The following is a 16,684-nucleotide window of genomic DNA, read 5'->3' as shown; positions in this document are numbered from 1 at the left end:
GAATGAGATTATAATAACAACAACACTATGTAACACAGTTAGGAAGTGACATGTGCAACACAATGTAACACAGTTACTTAGAGGGAAACACAGTGACGTAATGTTGCGCATGGCACCTCCCAATTGGTTCCATCATGCAGACATGGAAAAAAGTTTATTAAACTGCACAAACTTTGTTTACGAGGGACATCCTGCTAGAACACATTTTGCAATAGTATCTCATCATCGGAGCCCCGGGTTAAAGCGCTGAGCTGATGAACTTGCTGACCGAAAGGTCAGTGGTTCAAATCCTGGGAGTGGGGTGAGCTCCCGCTGTTAGCCACAGCTTCTGCCAACCTAGCACTTCAAAAACATGCAAATGTGAGTAGATCAATAGGTACTGCTCCAGCGGGAAGGTAACAGCACTCCATGCCATCATGCCAGTGGCCACATGGCCTTGGAGGTATCTGCGGACAATGTGAGTAGATCAATAGGTACTGCTCTGGCAGGAAGGTATCGGCACTCCTTGCAGTCATGCCAGTGGCCACATGGCCTTGGAGGTGTCTATGGACAACGCCGGCTCTTCAGCTTAGAAATGGAAATGAGCACCAACCCCCAGAGTCATTGGACACGGCAAGATTTAATGTCCGGGGAAAACCTTTACCTTACCTTATCTCATCATCGAGTTTCAACATTGTTTTTGGCACGGGAACAAAGCATACCATTTCATTATTATTATTATTATTATTATTATTATTATTATTATTATTATATTTATACCCTGTTTATCTCCTTCAAAGCGACTTTTAGCATAAAAGCATGAGCATAACCATTTACAATATACTAATATGCAAACTTTAAAACAAGATCAAAATCTAAACAGTATTAAATAGGATACCCCTCCCGCAGATACCAAGTTTGGGCAATTCAATAAACTTTTCCCAAGTTTTGAGGCTGGAACCAATTATGAAATGGTTCAAAAATCATGTTACAGTCCATAGTGTCATTGCCAAATGATACGGTTTTCCTTCCTCCTCCTCTATCCTCCTTTGCTGCTATTTAATGTAGTATCCAATGTACAGATCGATTTATCTATCATTATCTTTTGACTAGTTAGGCAAGTTCCGCTCTATACAAAGAGTGTACAAAGGTTTTTATTTTATACTAGCTTGGGTACCCGGCGTTGCCCAGATTATTTTTTAATTGTCCAAAATGCATAAGGTGTGGGTGAACTACAACTCACATCATGCCAGGTTGATCCCGAAAAACTTCATCAGTACTTAAAGTTTGTTCTGTTGGGCGAGTTTGCTCTGGATGCATCCTCGCTGGGTTTCAGTGTGCTTTCTGGCCATAGGGTAAACTACAACTTCCACTCTGGTGAATCAGTCCTCTCCAGGGGCGGTTCAACCGTAAGGCAGTTTAGGCAGTTGCCTCAGGCACCATCGTTTGGGGGGCGCAGTTGAGGCGCCTCTTGAGATCTCTTGGAAACTAGGCAAGTGGGGTTTATATATGTGTGGAATGTCAGTCCTTGAGGTAAGTGTGAATGTTGTAAGTGGCCACCTTGATTAGCATTGAATGGCTTTGCAACTTCAAAGCCTGTCTGCTTCCTGCCTGGGGGAATCCATTGTTGGGAGGTGTTAGCTGCTGGCCCTGATTGTTTCATGTCTGGAATTCCTCTGTTTACAGAGGGTTGTTCTTTATTTACTGTCCTGATTTTAGAGTTGTTGTTTTTTTTAATACTGGGGGCCAGATTCCCTTTTGGTGGCTTTTAATTGTGGATTATCTGCCTTGATATTCTGGGTTATATGGCTGTGTAGAAGGACCCTCAGGGCTATGTGTTGTCGAAGGCTTTCATGGCCGGGATCACATACATAAAACAACCCTCAGGGCTCTTCCACACAGCCATATAATAAGTTTTTTTATTTATATCCTGCCTCCATCTCCCCCGAAGGGGACTTGGGGCGTCTTACAGCAAAATCAGATACAAAACAATAACAAAATACGAAACATCAAAATACAGTAACAAAAACCAGTAATAATATATACACAATATATATACACAACCAAAGGGAATTAAAAAAAGAGTAATAAGACATTGAATTAAAACAATGAGGTTGCAAAAGTGGATAAGCAAAGTGCACATTATGAGTTGATATATCAAGGCAGAATAGCCCACAATATCTGCTTTGAACTGGGTTATCTGAGTCCACACTGCCCTATATCCCAGTTTAATGTTTGGTGCTAAATTCGCAAATATAGGAATTTCTACATAACATTACCATGTATTGAACTGCTTTTTTCTGTCCATTTGTTGTAAAACATGATGTTTTGGTGCTTAATTTGTAAAATCATAATGTAGTTTGGTGTTTAATAGGCCTTAATCCTTATTATCCAACATTTTCGCTTATCCAACGCTTTTATTTTTCAGTGATTGGTTTGGGGGGGGAATGCCAAAATTCTGTTCGCCTACACTTGAAAATTACCTAGGACCGGCCCTGGTCCTTTCAGACCCCTAATGTAGGTTCCATGGGCTTCTGTGTACCAAGTTGGGTCCCAGTGTATTGTCGGTGAGAGTCACAGTGCTGTGTCTTGCTGCAGGGTGAACTACAACTTCCATTATGTTGAGTCAGTCGCCCAAACCCACTCCGTTCAGTTGCTGATCCATTCCTGTGTTTGCTGTGTGCCATAGAAAAGAATAGGAAAGGGTTAAGGGAGAGGCAGTGGGCGGAGTCATGCAAATCCCACACCAATGGAGAGTCAGAAACACTGGGATGCCTGTGGTGGAGGAAAAACAGAAAATCTTGGAAGAAATTATCCTTCGCTTAGATGGTGGGCAGATTTGTGGAGAACATTGGCAGAACTCTTGGACATGTTCACGGTGCTCGCTATAACCTGCAATGTCATTGGGGGGAGGGCATGGGTGTCTCCTGCCTGGTGGAAGTTATAGGTGTTTCTGGAGGCAGGAGTTTGTCCGTGTAAGTGTACACCCCAGCCACACACATACATGCAGTAGAGTCTCGCTTATCCAACCTTCACTTCTCCAACGTAGTGTTTGGGAAGGACTTTGGCAGGGGTTGGGCTACATGTTCATGGCGCTCGCTGTCACCACAATGTCAGTGGAAAAGAGTGACTTGGTGGCTCCTCAGCACTGGGAACGGGAGCCTGTTTGTGGAGGCCGGAGGGGGGCTGTCTGTGTGAACGGACACCTGTGCCACATATACACATACCCAGGTGATGGGCCCCACGGGGACCTCTTCCAGTGGATTCTCCTTCTCTAGAACTTTTTGAACTGAGGCCGAATGGCCATCTGTTGGGGGTGTTTTGACTGTGTCTTCCTAACTGGTTAAAAGGGGTTGGACTAGATGCCCTTTGGGGACCTCTTCCAGTGGAGTCTCCTTCTCAAGAACTTTTTGAACTGAGGACGTATGGCCATCTGTTGGGAGTGTTTTGACTGTGTCTTCCTAACTGGTTAAAAGGGGTTGGACTAGATGCCCTTTGGGGACCTCTTCCAGTGAAATCTCCTTCTCTAGACATTTTGACCTGAGGCCGAATGGCCATCAATTGGGAGTGTTTCATCTGTGTCTTCCTGCCTGGCTGAAGGGGGTTGGTCTAGATGCCCTTTGGGGGTCCCTTCTTCCTCCTTTCCACTGCCCTCGGCCATTTTTCATATTTATTTATTTATTTATTTACATCACTTTTACCCCGCCTTTCTCTCCGAGGAGACTCAAAGCGGCTTACAGAAAATAGGCAAAAATTCAATGCCTAAAAACAATGTAAAAACAACAATTCATATAAAACAATGTACAAAACAACAGTTCATATAAAACAGGTACCATTACAAAATAAAACCACATTATATAAAATTTTAAGAATGTCCAAGATTAAAATCCATTCATCCAGAATCCTCAAGTCTATGTACAGGTCATGTAAAGTCCATATTGATGTTTTCATATTGATGTATTGAACTAAATTTAGGTTTAATGATTTCTGTATTACTGTAATAGTGGATACTTGTCTTTGTAGTTCCAGGGAACCCATTTGCTTTTTTGGTCCAAATATAAGCCAACCAGGACCCTCACCCGAGTATAAGCCGAGGGGGGCTTGTTCAGTCTTTAAAAAAGGGCTGAAAAACTAGGCTTATACTCGAGTATATACAGTAATTCCTTTCTCTGTTGCAATTAATAATGTTTGCCTCTGGCTTTATCCCTGAACCTGAAACAAAACCAACAGGACAATCTGCTTCTTTGGTTTTCTTCGGCAGCTGCTCTGTTTCCTGCTCGGGGGGTGTTTTGGGCTCCGATTTTGCGCATTTTGTGTGTGTTTTTCAAACACCGCCTGTGTCTTTGTTGGACACATGACGAGCCGACGAGTCTTTGTCGTTCTGGGGGTTTGTTTTGTTTTTCCAGACATGGGAGCCCTGCTCGGCCTCTTCTTTGCGCAAGTTGTGCTGAGCTGGAAAAAGTGAGTCTTTTCTGCTCCCTTCCTTTTCTTCCTTTGAAGCCTGAGGCGGCCACACTGAAAAGCAAAGAAAGCACCGTAAGCACCGAGAAGCACTCTTCCTTTGGCAAAGAAAGCGAAAGTTCATGTGCCGTCCAGAGAGCTGCCATGGGGAGTGGGCTCTCCTCCTCCTCCTCGTTCTCTTTCTCCCTGGTTTGTTTTCCTCGCCCTTTTGCCTCTTGCTTTCCTCTCGCTCCGTAAATGTGTCTCTTGGCTGTCGGGATGATTTAGTGCGGAGCGGCTGGCGCGCACAAAGGAGCATCTGTTGGGAGATGTGCTGCCGTTTGAGTGGCATTGGAACGCCTCTTTCCCCCAAAGGCAACGCTCGCTCCGTGGGGTCGGCGTGGAGGAGGCCTGGGCCCATTGGAAGCAATGCGGGGAAACACTCGGCCTCGCCAAGGATCAAGACATCTCCGGGGGCATTTACACTGTGGAATTAATGCAGTTTGGTGCCCGTTTAAATGTTCCGAGAGTGCAGTTTGGGGAGGCACCAGCACTCTGGGCAGACAAGGGAATAGACGGTACTAGCTGTTGCCCGGCCACGCGTTGCTGTGGAGTAGTCTGCTGGTCTTGAAGCCGCCCGAGTCCCTTCGGGGAGATGGTGGCGGGATACAAAATATTATTATTACCGTGTTTCCCCGAAAATAAGACAGTGTCTTATATTATTTTTTGCTCCCAAAGAAGTGCTAGGTCTTATTTTTAGGGGATGCCTTATTTTTCCATGAAGAAGAATTCACATTTATTGTTGAACAAAAAAATGAACATTTATGATATACTGTACAGTAGTTGTCATCACAAACCAACATAACCAAACCAGACAAACTATGACTCCTGTCAAGAATTTCTTGTTACTACTGTATAAATATAAATAATATAACATTTTAATATATTATTACCATTATTTCCATGTACAACTGGTATGTACATTTACCGATCCTGCAAGTTCTGGTGTTTTGTTTGGCGGGCGCCGGGCATGCTTCCAAACAAAAACTTTGCTAGGTCTTACTTTTGGGGGAGGCCTTATATTTAGCAATTCAGCAAAACCTCTGCTAGGTCTTATTTTTTGGGGATGTCTTATTTTCAGGGAAACAGGGTATTATTATTATTATTATTATTATTATTATTATTATTATTATTATTATTATTATATTGTATGCGACAGCAAACAAGATAGATATGCTGGATTTCATATCACAAAATCACAGGTCGAACACTTCCCAAGTGTCTAGGACTGTGTGATGTATTATCATTATTATTATTATTCTTATATATTATATTGTATGCCACAGCAAACAAGATAGATATGCTGGATTTCATATCACAAAATCACAAGTCGAACACTTCCCAAGTGTCTAGGACTGTATTATTATTATTATTATTATTATTATTATTATTATTATTATTATTATTATATATGACACAGCAAACAAGATAGATATGCTGGATTTCGTATCACAAAATCACAAGTCGAACATTTCCCAAGTGTCTAGGACTGTGTGATGTATTATTATTATTATTATTATTATTATTATTATTATTATTATTATTATTTTATGACACAGCAAACAAGATAGATATGCTGAATTTCGTACCACACAATCACAAGTCGAACACTTCCCAAGAGTCTAGGACTGTGTGATGTATTTTCGGATGGTGCGCGCAGATCCCAGTCGGGTGGCCTTTTGCAGTTGGCACATCGTGATTTTGTCAATGTCTATTGTTTCCAAATGCCGGCTGAGATCTTTTGGCACGGCACCCAGTGTGCCCATCACCACCAGGACCACCTGCACTGGTTTTTGCCAGAGTCTTTGCAGTCCAATCTTGAGGTTACCTGGGATGGCAACATCAATGATCCAAACCTTTTTCTTTTCCACAACCGTGATGTCTGGTGTGTTCCAGAACTTTGTCAGTCTGGATTCAGAAGTCCCACAGTATCTTTGCGTGCTCATTTTCCAATACTTTTGCAGGTTTGTGATCCCACCAGTTCTTTGCTGCTGGGAGGTGGTACTTGAGGCATAAGTTCCAATGAATGATTTGGGCCACATAGTTGTGCCTCTGTTTGTAGTCTGTCTGTGCGATTTTCTTACAGCAGCTGAGGATATGATCAATGGTTTCGTCAGTTTTCTTGCACAGTCTGCATTTTGGGTCATCAGCTGATTTTTCAATCTTGGCCGGAATTGCCTTTGTCCTGATGTCTTGCTCCTGGGCTGCAAGGATCAGGCCTTCTGTCTCCTTCTTCAGGGTCCCATTTTGAGCCAGAGCCAGGTCTTCTCCTTATCAGCTTTTCCTTCAATTTTGTCAAGGAACTTTCCATGCAAGGTGTTGTTGTGCCCGCTGTCAGCTCTAGTTTGTAGTGCGGTTCTCATTTGTTATTATTATTATTATTAGGACATGAATGGGCAACAACCAAACTTGTAAAAGTGTCTATATCAGATTGGACATCCATGAAAGGCAGACAGAAGGGAAGGATGAATTCTGAGGTGGAAATCAGCTATAAAGTGACCAAGCAATTTCAAATATAGATAAGGACCAGAATTATAACGGACTGGTTTAATCGACTGCATGACCAAACATCTATGTTTTTATCTTTTGATATTATGATGCGTGTGATGAGTTTCCCAAAGTGCATGGAAATGGCCTAGAAAGGAGAAAGGGAGAAAGAACTCCATGTCAATCTTATTGCTCACAATAGCGGAGATGGTTCCATCGTAATATATATTGTAATACAATATTTAATGCTAATATTTGAGTAGCGATTTGGAAGTGAGGGAGGCGGGTTCCAGCCCTCTTCCAATAGCAGTAAGTCAGATGTTTTTGGGTGGAAAAACATCCTCTCGCATGCTTGTGCCACCTCTGGGCCCGCCTCTGCATTCCTGGGATGTTTGGCGGTCAACCTTACCCGTTCCTGTGATATTGAGGCATTCATCTCTGCGCACTCGCTTGCGTTTGCACAGGATTTAAATAAGCAGCTGCTGCAGAGCACACTGCTTGAGTCTCACGCCCATCGTCCCCGGCGGGAGAGCAGAAAGGTTGGCCTCGAGCAGGGCTTTGCAAACGTTTCTTGTCGGCGACATGCTTTTGTGGCCTGCAGCCTTGCGCAACATCGTCATTCGGTTTTGCTAGCCAGCCGGAGGTGCAACCAACCCCTTGTGAGAGTTTCATACAATACTATAATATATATACCGTATATACTTTAGTATAAGCGGGGGCACCTAATTTTACCACAAAGAATGGAAAAACATTGACTCCAGTATAAGCCAAGATACCAATAAAATTACCGTATATACTCGAGTATAAGCCAACCCGACAATAAGCCGAGGCACCTAAATTTTACCACAAAAAACCTGGGAAAACATTGACTCCAGTATAAGCAGAGATAGTATTAAAGTTACCGTATATACTCGAGTATAAGCCAACCCAACTATAAGCCGAGGCACCTAATTTTACCACAAAGAATGGGAAAACATTGACTCCAGTATAAGCAGAGATAGTATTAAAGTTACCGTATATACTCGAGTATAAGCCAACCCAACTATAAGCCGAGGCACCTAATTTTACCACAAAGAATGGGAAAACATTGACTCCAGTATAAGCCGAGATAGTAATAAAGTTATCATATATACTTGAGTATAAGCCGACCCGAATATAAGCCAAGGCACCTAAATTTTACCACAAAAAACTGGGAAAACATTGACTCCAGTATAAGCCGAGATAGTAATAAAGTTACCGTATATACTTGAGTATAAGCCGACCCGACTATAAGCCGAGGCACCTAAATTTTACCACAAAAAACTGGGAAAACATTGACTCCAGTATAAGCCGAGATAGTAATAAAGTTATCATATATACTTGAGTATAAGCCGACCCGAATATAAGCCAAGGCACCTAAATTTTACCACAAAAAACTGGGAAAACATTGACTCCAGTATAAGCCGAGATAGTAATAAAGTTACCGTATATACTCGAGTATAAGCCAACCCAACTATAAGCCGAGGCACCTAATTTTACCACAAAGAATGGGAAAACATTGACTCCAGTATAAGCAGAGATAGTATTAAAGTTACCGTATATACTCGAGTATAAGCCAACCCAACTATAAGCCGAGGCACCTAATTTTACCACAAAGAATGGGAAAACATTGACTCCAGTATAAGCCGAGATAGTAATAAAGTTATCATATATACTTGAGTATAAGCCGACCCGAATATAAGCCAAGGCACCTAAATTTTACCACAAAAAACTGGGAAAACATTGACTCCAGTATAAGCCGAGATAGTAATAAAGTTACCGTATATACTTGAGTATAAGCCGACCCGACTATAAGCCGAGGCACCTAAATTTTACCACAAAAAACTGGGAAAACATTGACTCCAGTATAAGCCGAGATAGTAATAAAGTTATCATATATACTTGAGTATAAGCCGACCCGAATATAAGCCAAGGCACCTAAATTTTACCACAAAAAACTGGGAAAACATTGACTCCAGTATAAGCCGAGATAGTAATAAAGTTACCGTATATACTTGAGTATAAGCCGACCCGACTATAAGCCGAGGCACCTAAATTTTACCACAAAAAACTGGGAAAACATTGACTCCAGTATAAGCCGAGATAGTAATAAAGTTACCGTATATACTTGAGTATAAGCCGACCCGACTATAAGCCGAGGCACCTAAATTTTACCACAAAAAAACTGGGAAAACATTGACTCCAGTATAAGTTTGGGAACCACTGGTGTAGATGGACCCGTACACATGAGTATATATGGTACTTATTATTGGAGTTTTCTTCCTTTCTTGGATCTTCTGCCACTATTCTTATCCCTTCCAAGTGTTGTTCCAATATAGTTCAAGTGGGGTCGAAAGTGCCTTCATCCCACAGTGTAGATGCCCCGTGTACATGAGCATATGCGGTACTTATTACTGGATTTCCTGGCTGGAGGTGGGCCTCTCTCTCTCTCCGCTGGCAACTCCGCAGCTCCCTGCCGAGGCCTCTTCTCCCATTTTTCCGTTTCTGGGAAAGCCGGGCCCCTCCGGCCCGTCTCCGATTACATGCCATGCGGATGTGTGCGCTGTCTGTGCGCACGGCTTAGCTCTCCAGGTGTAGAAAAAGGAGCCCTGCCCGGATGCAGCCACGGTGCAGAAACGCCTCTCCGTTGGCCCCGGACGTTGGTTTGTTGTGGAGTGATTCACTTCTCATACCGAGTTTGCCTTCCTTCTCGCCGGTGGAGCAGGAAGCCTTTGTTAGGGCTGAGTCAGGCCGCCTTGGCCGCCGAGCCTCCGGGCCTTTGAGTCACGATTGATCCAGAAATTGGCAGGAGAAGGAGCCCAAGCAGACTTACAGACAAAGACTCTGGAACGTGACGTCTTCCATGCCGCCAAGCCCTTCTCAAAGAGTCACCACGTGCCCCAATGGACACCCAGTCCTGGAGTGCATCCACACTGTAGAATTAATGCGGTTTTGGCACCGTGCTGCGACGTCCTGGGAGTTGTGGATGAGAAACTGACACTCTTTGGATTGTACTGTAAGAAAAAATGGGTTCCCAAGGACTTGAACTAACATGTCCACTAAATGGAACAATAACAATAACAACAACAATAATAATAATAAAGACTCTGGCAGAAACCAGTGCAGGTGGTCCCGGTGGTTATCGGCACATTGGGTGCGGTGCCAAAAGATCTCAGCCGGCATTTGGAAACAACAGACATTGATAATAATACAACAACAACAACAATAATAATACATCACACAGTCCTAGACACTTGGGAAGTGTTCGACTTGTGATTTTGTGATATGAAATCCAGCATATCTATCTTGTTTGCTGTGTCCAACAACAACAACAACAACAACAACAACAACAACAACACATCACACAGTCCTAGACACTTGGGAAGTGTTCGACTTGTGATTTTGGGATACGAAATCCAGCATATCTATCTTGTTTGCAGTGTCATACAATAAAATAATAATAATAATGATAATAATACATCACACAGTCCTAGACACTTGGGAAGTGTTTGACTTGTGATTCTGTGATATGAAATCCAGCATGTCTGTCTTGTTTGCTGTGTCATAATAAAATAATAATAATAATAGCAGAAACCCCAGAGGCCATCCAGTCCAACCCCCTCTATTCTGCCATGCAGGAAAAGCACAATCAAAACAGCCTCAGCAGATGGCCACCCAGCCTTTGTAATAATAATAGTAATAATAATAACATTTATTATTATAGCCAATCACGAAACACAGAGCACAGGACTGAGAACCACCAGCCTAGATGCATCCATGGCCGTCTGAACATGAGTGCAACTTTGAAATCAAATCATAAAAGCTGGATTTCTTTCTCCAGGAGATTATTGTGGGTCGAATGTGTTGTCGAGGGCTTTCATGGCCGGGATCACAGGGTTGTTGTGTGTTTTCCGGGCTGTCTGGCCATGTTCCAGAAGCATTCTCTCCTGACGTTTCGCCCACATTTATGGCAGGCACCCTCGAAAGGTTGGCTTTGTTGTAGGGCCACCCTTGCTTCCTGGGTGAGTTCAGGACAGAGGCGTCCTTGGTATTTCTTGAGATTCCCGCCCCGAAGACACCAACTTGCCTGAGCAAGCCTGGCATGTTCTAGGCAATCCTTTTCAATAGCTGCAGGGCCTCTGGAATCTCATTTCCATAGACACCTCCAAGGCCATGTGGCCACTGGCATGACTCCATGGAGCACTAATGTTACCTTCCCACCAGAGCGGTACCTATTGATCTACTCACATTTGCATGTTTTTAAATTTCTAGGTTGGCAGAAGCTGGGGCTAACCGTGGGCGCTCACAACGCTACCTGGATTCAAACCACCGACCTTTTGGTCAGCAAGTTCAACAGCTTAGAGATTTAACCCATTGCGCTACTGGGGGGCTCAATGACATAAACATACATATATATATACTAACATAAACATTTACTGTATATACTCGAGTATAAGCCCAGTTTTTCAGCCCTTTCTTTAAGACTGAAAAAAACCCCCTTGGCTTATACTTGGGTGAGGGTCCTGGTTGGCTTATATTTTTATTTCTGAAATTTACCACCCGCGGCTTATACTGGAGTCAATGTTTTCCCAGTTTTTTTGTGATAAAATTAGATGCCTCGGCTTATAGTCGGGCTGGCTTATACTCGAGTATATACGGTAATTTTATTGGTATCTCGGTTTATACTGGAGTCAATGTTTTCCCAGTTTTTTTGTGATAAAATTAGATGCCTTGGCTTATAGTCGGGCTGGCTTATACTCGAGTATATACGGTAATTTTATTGGTATCTCGGTTTATACTGGAGTAAATGTTTTCCCAGTTTTTTTGTGGTAAAATTAGGTGCTTATATTTGGGTCGGCTTATACTCAGGTATATATGGCAATTGTCACACAATTAAACAGGAAATAACACTTTCAAAGGCTTAACTTAGTTGCAGAAACTTGGGTTTAACGTTGTTGTTATTCAAGTTATTTCTGAATAACTGTTTCTTTTAATTTCTGGTTGTATGTTGTATGTCTATGTGTTAAATGTTTTGATACGGCCAATGGGCTAATCAATAAAACGTGTTGTACTAAAATGTGTTGTTTGCACTTTCAAACCAGGAACAGAACATTTTTCAAATTTTGTTACATAGTGTTATTCGGGGCAGAGAAAGTTGGTGGCTCCGGCTTTGGAAGAGATGCATGTTCACTCTGAGATACATAGTTTAAAAGTTTGCTGTCATGGGAATTGGGTGCGACTCTCGCCAGTGTGTTTTGCAAACGCTTTCTTTCCTCTGCGGTTGTGGAATCCGCATCCTGAATTGGCCACTTTGGGTTTAGACCACAAGTTACGTTGTTTGCCTGATTTTTGCAGGGCTTCTTCTGCACCAGGTCTACTTTTTGCAAGGATACCTCCTTCTGTGTTCACTCTCAGTGTTGACTACAAGCCGGAGTTGCAGCTACACGGCAGAATCAGTGCCATTGGACCCCACTTTAACGGCCAGGGCTGCCGACTATGGAATCCTGGGATTTGTAGTTTGGTGAGGATGGAACCAAAACCCTTTGGCAGAGAAGGGTCAAGACCTTGCAAAACTTCAACTCCCCAAATCCCTGGCAGTTCAAGGGGTGTCAAGCTACATTCATGGATCGGCATTTGCCTCAACCCCATTGCTTTATTTGGGAGGATACATTCCACCCATCTTTATATATATATATATATACTAGCTATGCCCAGCCACGCGTTGCTGTGGAGAAGTATGGTGGCATATATTACAGTAGAATCTCACTTATCCAACATTCGCTTATCCAATGTTCTGGATTATCCAACGCAGTCTGCCTTTTAGTGGTAAATGTTTTGTAGTCAGTGTTTTAAATTCATTGTGATATTTTGGTGGTAAATTTGTAATACAGTAATTACTACGTAGCATTACTGAGTATTGAACTACTTTTTCTGTCAAATTTGTTGTATAACATGAAGTTTTGGTGCTTAATTTGTATAATGATTACCTAATTTGATGTTTAATCAACTTTTCCTGAATCCCTTCTTCTTCTTCTTCTTCTTATTATTATTATTATTATTATTATTATTATTACAATATTTATATCCCGCCCTTCTCCCCCAACAGGGGACTCAGGGCGGCTTATCCAACATACTCACTTATCCAACATTCTACCGGCCTGTTTATGTTGGATAAGTGAGACTCTACTGTATATTTATAATCTTATATTATCTGCTTAGAACTGGATTATATGAGGCCCCTTCTTCACAGCTGTATAAAATGCACATTGAAGTGGATTATATGGCAGTGTGGAGTCAAAATAATCCAGTTTCAAAGTAGATAATATAAGATTATAAATGGGTTCTATAGCTGTGTGGAGGGGCCTTGAGTCTACACTGCCATATAATCCAGTTAAAATCTGATAATCTGTATTTTATAGACAGTGTGGAAAAGGCCTAAGTGAGCCCTAACTCTGCCTGTCCCCTGGGCTGAGTGGGTTGCTAGGAGACCAAGTGGGCGGAGCTTAGCCTTCTAACTGGCAGCAATTGGATAAAAACAATTATTCCTTCTCCCTCTAATTAGGACTTTATTTTTCTTTTCTTTTTGTTGTATGAACGTAGAGGCATGGATGAGGGGTTGTGCTGCCCAGTTTAGTGTTTCTGGGATGTGTAGTTTTGTTGTTTTGTCCTAGGCCGAAATTTCATTATCTATATATATATATATATATATATATATATATATATATATATATAGCTACTTGGCTCTTGACGGTAAACATTGGGTTCCTTCCCGCCACACATGGGTTTCTATGGGTTCGTTGCCCTATCCATTTCTTCTTCTGTGGCTTTGGAGGGGAAATGCCATGCAAATACTTTCAAACGTGTTTGCTTTGGTCTGCAGCCAGGATGGTTAAGTGGCCTCTCCATATCCAGAGGAAAGAGACCAAAGAAGAAGAAGAAGAAAAAGCAAGAGGAGGACTCATTAATGGTCTTGATAGAGATGGGTCTGGCTAAGGAATGATGAACCAATCTGCTTTTGATCTGTCTGTCTATTCACTTTCCCCCAGCCGTTTCCCTGCACTTTTAGCCAAAAGAAGGTCCCAAGGTCAGTTACAAATAACACTGTTTTGGAAAATCTTGTCAGATGACAGCTCTGAAATCGATCGAATCTCCCCCCCCCCCCCCCCCCGTTTTCATTTCCTGTGCTTTTTCTGTATTTTTGCATCTTCTTGGTTCCTTATTGTAAACCATGCTTCCTCTTTCTAATTAAAGCATCGGTTCTCAGCCTGCAGTTCCCAGTTTTGCTGACTGGAAGGACTGGTGCTAAATGGGCAGTTTCTCCGGAGGCTTTTAAGCAGAGGCTGGGTGGCCATCTGCTGGGAGGGCTTTAGTTGTGTCTTCCTGCCTGTCAAAGGGGGTTGGGCTGGATGACCTTCATGGGTCTCTTCCAACTCTAGTGAACTATAAGCTGTCTGGGAATCCAATGGCGTCTCCTTCTTTGGAGGTTTGTAAGCAGAGGCTGGACGGACATCTTTTGGTAGGGCTTTAGATGTGTCTTCCTGCCTGTCAAAGGAGGTGGAGTAGATGGCCTTTGGAGGTCCCTTAAAACTCTAGGATTCGATGGTTCTAGTCCTTGTTTCCACTTCAGCGAAAATTTCCTTCCCACTTCCAAGCCTATGTATGTTCGAGACGAATGCTCGGGGCATTTATTTGTGTTTGTGTTTACATAGTTTGGGATCCTGAGATCGTTTGCCCTTTTATGCAGGACGGACGATGGCTCTTTTCTCTCAGATCGGGGTTTGGAGCTTTGTTTGGAGCGTTTGTCTGGGAGAGCCTTTCCAAACATGAATCGCCCAGCACATCAAACAACGGGCTGCCTGAGAGCGACAAAACCCAAACACGGCGGGATGTGTGTTTGAGACGGAGGAGGGACGGCTAATACTACAGTGTTTGGGGTGGAAGTCCCGCGTGAGCTCATCCGGGAAGCCCGGCCAAGGCTCGGCCCTTCGTCACCCGCTCTGGCAGGTGTTTGGCCTGGCCTTGCGAGGACGGAGAGGCCCAAGCTGCCAAAAATGGGCCCCACGAGGACGGAGGAGCCCCGGACCCTCAAGGGGTGGTCTCTGCCGAGGTTGCTATCTATCAGCCTCAACCGATTTAATCATCTCGAATCCGGACTCCCAGAAGAGAAACACGATAAACAGATGACGTCAGCAAGACGCCAGGATGAGCTCATCTCTTGCGCTCGCAGCCAAGTGTTCTGCGTCTTCTTCTTTCCCAAGAGAGCCCAGGAGGAACACCAGTCACATTCAGGCAGATTGGTACCACTTGCTAGGGAATCGGGAGAGTTTTACAACCTCTTCCGCTGTGTTTGACAAAAGGACGCTGGGCCCTGGCCAAACTACACATCCTCAGAGTCCACAGCAGGGAGCCATCGCAGTTCAGGTGGCGTCAATTTGCATTCATTCTGCACCCATGTGCATTTGACCTCATGGATAGGACACAGAAGACCTCCAAGAGAGCTCAGTCCTTGGGCAAGCAGAGGTCAAGAGTTACAGTTACAGGGAGCGAACAACTCCCCTCTTAAAGCAGCTCCACTGCTTGCCGTTAAGTTTCTGGTCCCAATTCAAGGTGCTGGTTATTACCTACAAGGGTTGAATGAAAAGTAATGCCTCCGCCTTCGTAACTCCTCAGCAGGTGGTAGTGCTGGTCTGCGGTAGATACTGGCTTGTTTAATAGACTCTCCTCTACAGTTAGTTCCATTTGGCGGGAAGCCTTAGCATTGAACGGTTGTGTTGTTAAAGTGCGAAGTATGGAACCCTGCACAGACGGGGAAGCCTTAGCATTGAACGGTTGTGTTGTTAAAGTGTAAAGTAGGGAACCCTGTGCAGACAGAGAAGCCTTAGCATTGAACGGTTGTGTTGCTAAAGTGAGAAGTATGGAACCCTGCGCAGACGGGGAAGTCTTAGCATTGAACGGTTGTGTTGTTAAAGTGAGAAGTATGGAACCCTGCGCAGACGGGGAAGCCTTAGCATTGAACGGTTGTGTTGTTAAAGTGCAAAGTATGGAACCCTGCGCAGACGGGGAAGTCTTAGCATTGAACAGTTGTGTTTTGAACAGAGCCGGCCCTAGGTAATTTTCAAGTGTAGGCGAACAGAATTTTGCCCCCCCCCCAACCAATCACTGAAAAATAAAAGCGTTGGATAAGCGAAAATGTTGGATAATGAGGGATTAAGGAAAAGCCTATTAAACATCAAATTACATTAAGATTTTACAAATTAAGTACCAAAACATCATGTTTTACAACAAATCAACATAAAAAGCAGTCTCGACTGTGCCCCCGTATGTTTTGCACCCCAAGCGACCGCTTAATTCGCCTCATTGTTGGACCGACTCTGGTTGTGAAAGTGTGAAGTATGGGACCCTGCGCAGACGGGGAAGCCTTAGCATTGAACGGTTGTGTTGTCAAAGTGTGAAGTATGGAACTCTGCGCAGACGGTCAATCAATGTGACTTAAGCAATGTGCAGTCTCTGAATTCTTGACCGCAGGAGGTGTCGCCCCAAAGGAGATTCATCAGAGAATGCAAACTGTTTATGGGGATTGTGTTGATGTGAGTCCTGTGCGTCGTTGGGCGCGTAAGTTTAAAGATGTTGAGGTGGGAACATCTGACTTGCGTGACAAAAAGTTATTATTATTATTATTATTATTATTATTATTATTATT

The 16,684-nt window shown here is 43.3% G+C and overlaps 1 protein-coding gene across 1 annotated transcript in view; it reads left to right on the top strand.

The window, feature by feature from the left end:
* smad3 (SMAD family member 3) overlaps positions 1–16,684 on the top strand; it is a 50,129-nt gene that overhangs the window by 353 nt on the left and 33,092 nt on the right. The gene's annotated exons all lie outside the window — the stretch shown is intronic.

Source organism: Anolis carolinensis, unplaced genomic scaffold (assembly GCF_035594765.1).
Source record: "Anolis carolinensis isolate JA03-04 unplaced genomic scaffold, rAnoCar3.1.pri scaffold_11, whole genome shotgun sequence".
Classification (NCBI taxonomy): Eukaryota; Metazoa; Chordata; class Lepidosauria; order Squamata; family Dactyloidae; genus Anolis; species Anolis carolinensis.
The sequence above is the reverse complement of the archived record's forward strand: the minus strand, read 5'-3'. Positions and strand labels throughout refer to the sequence as shown.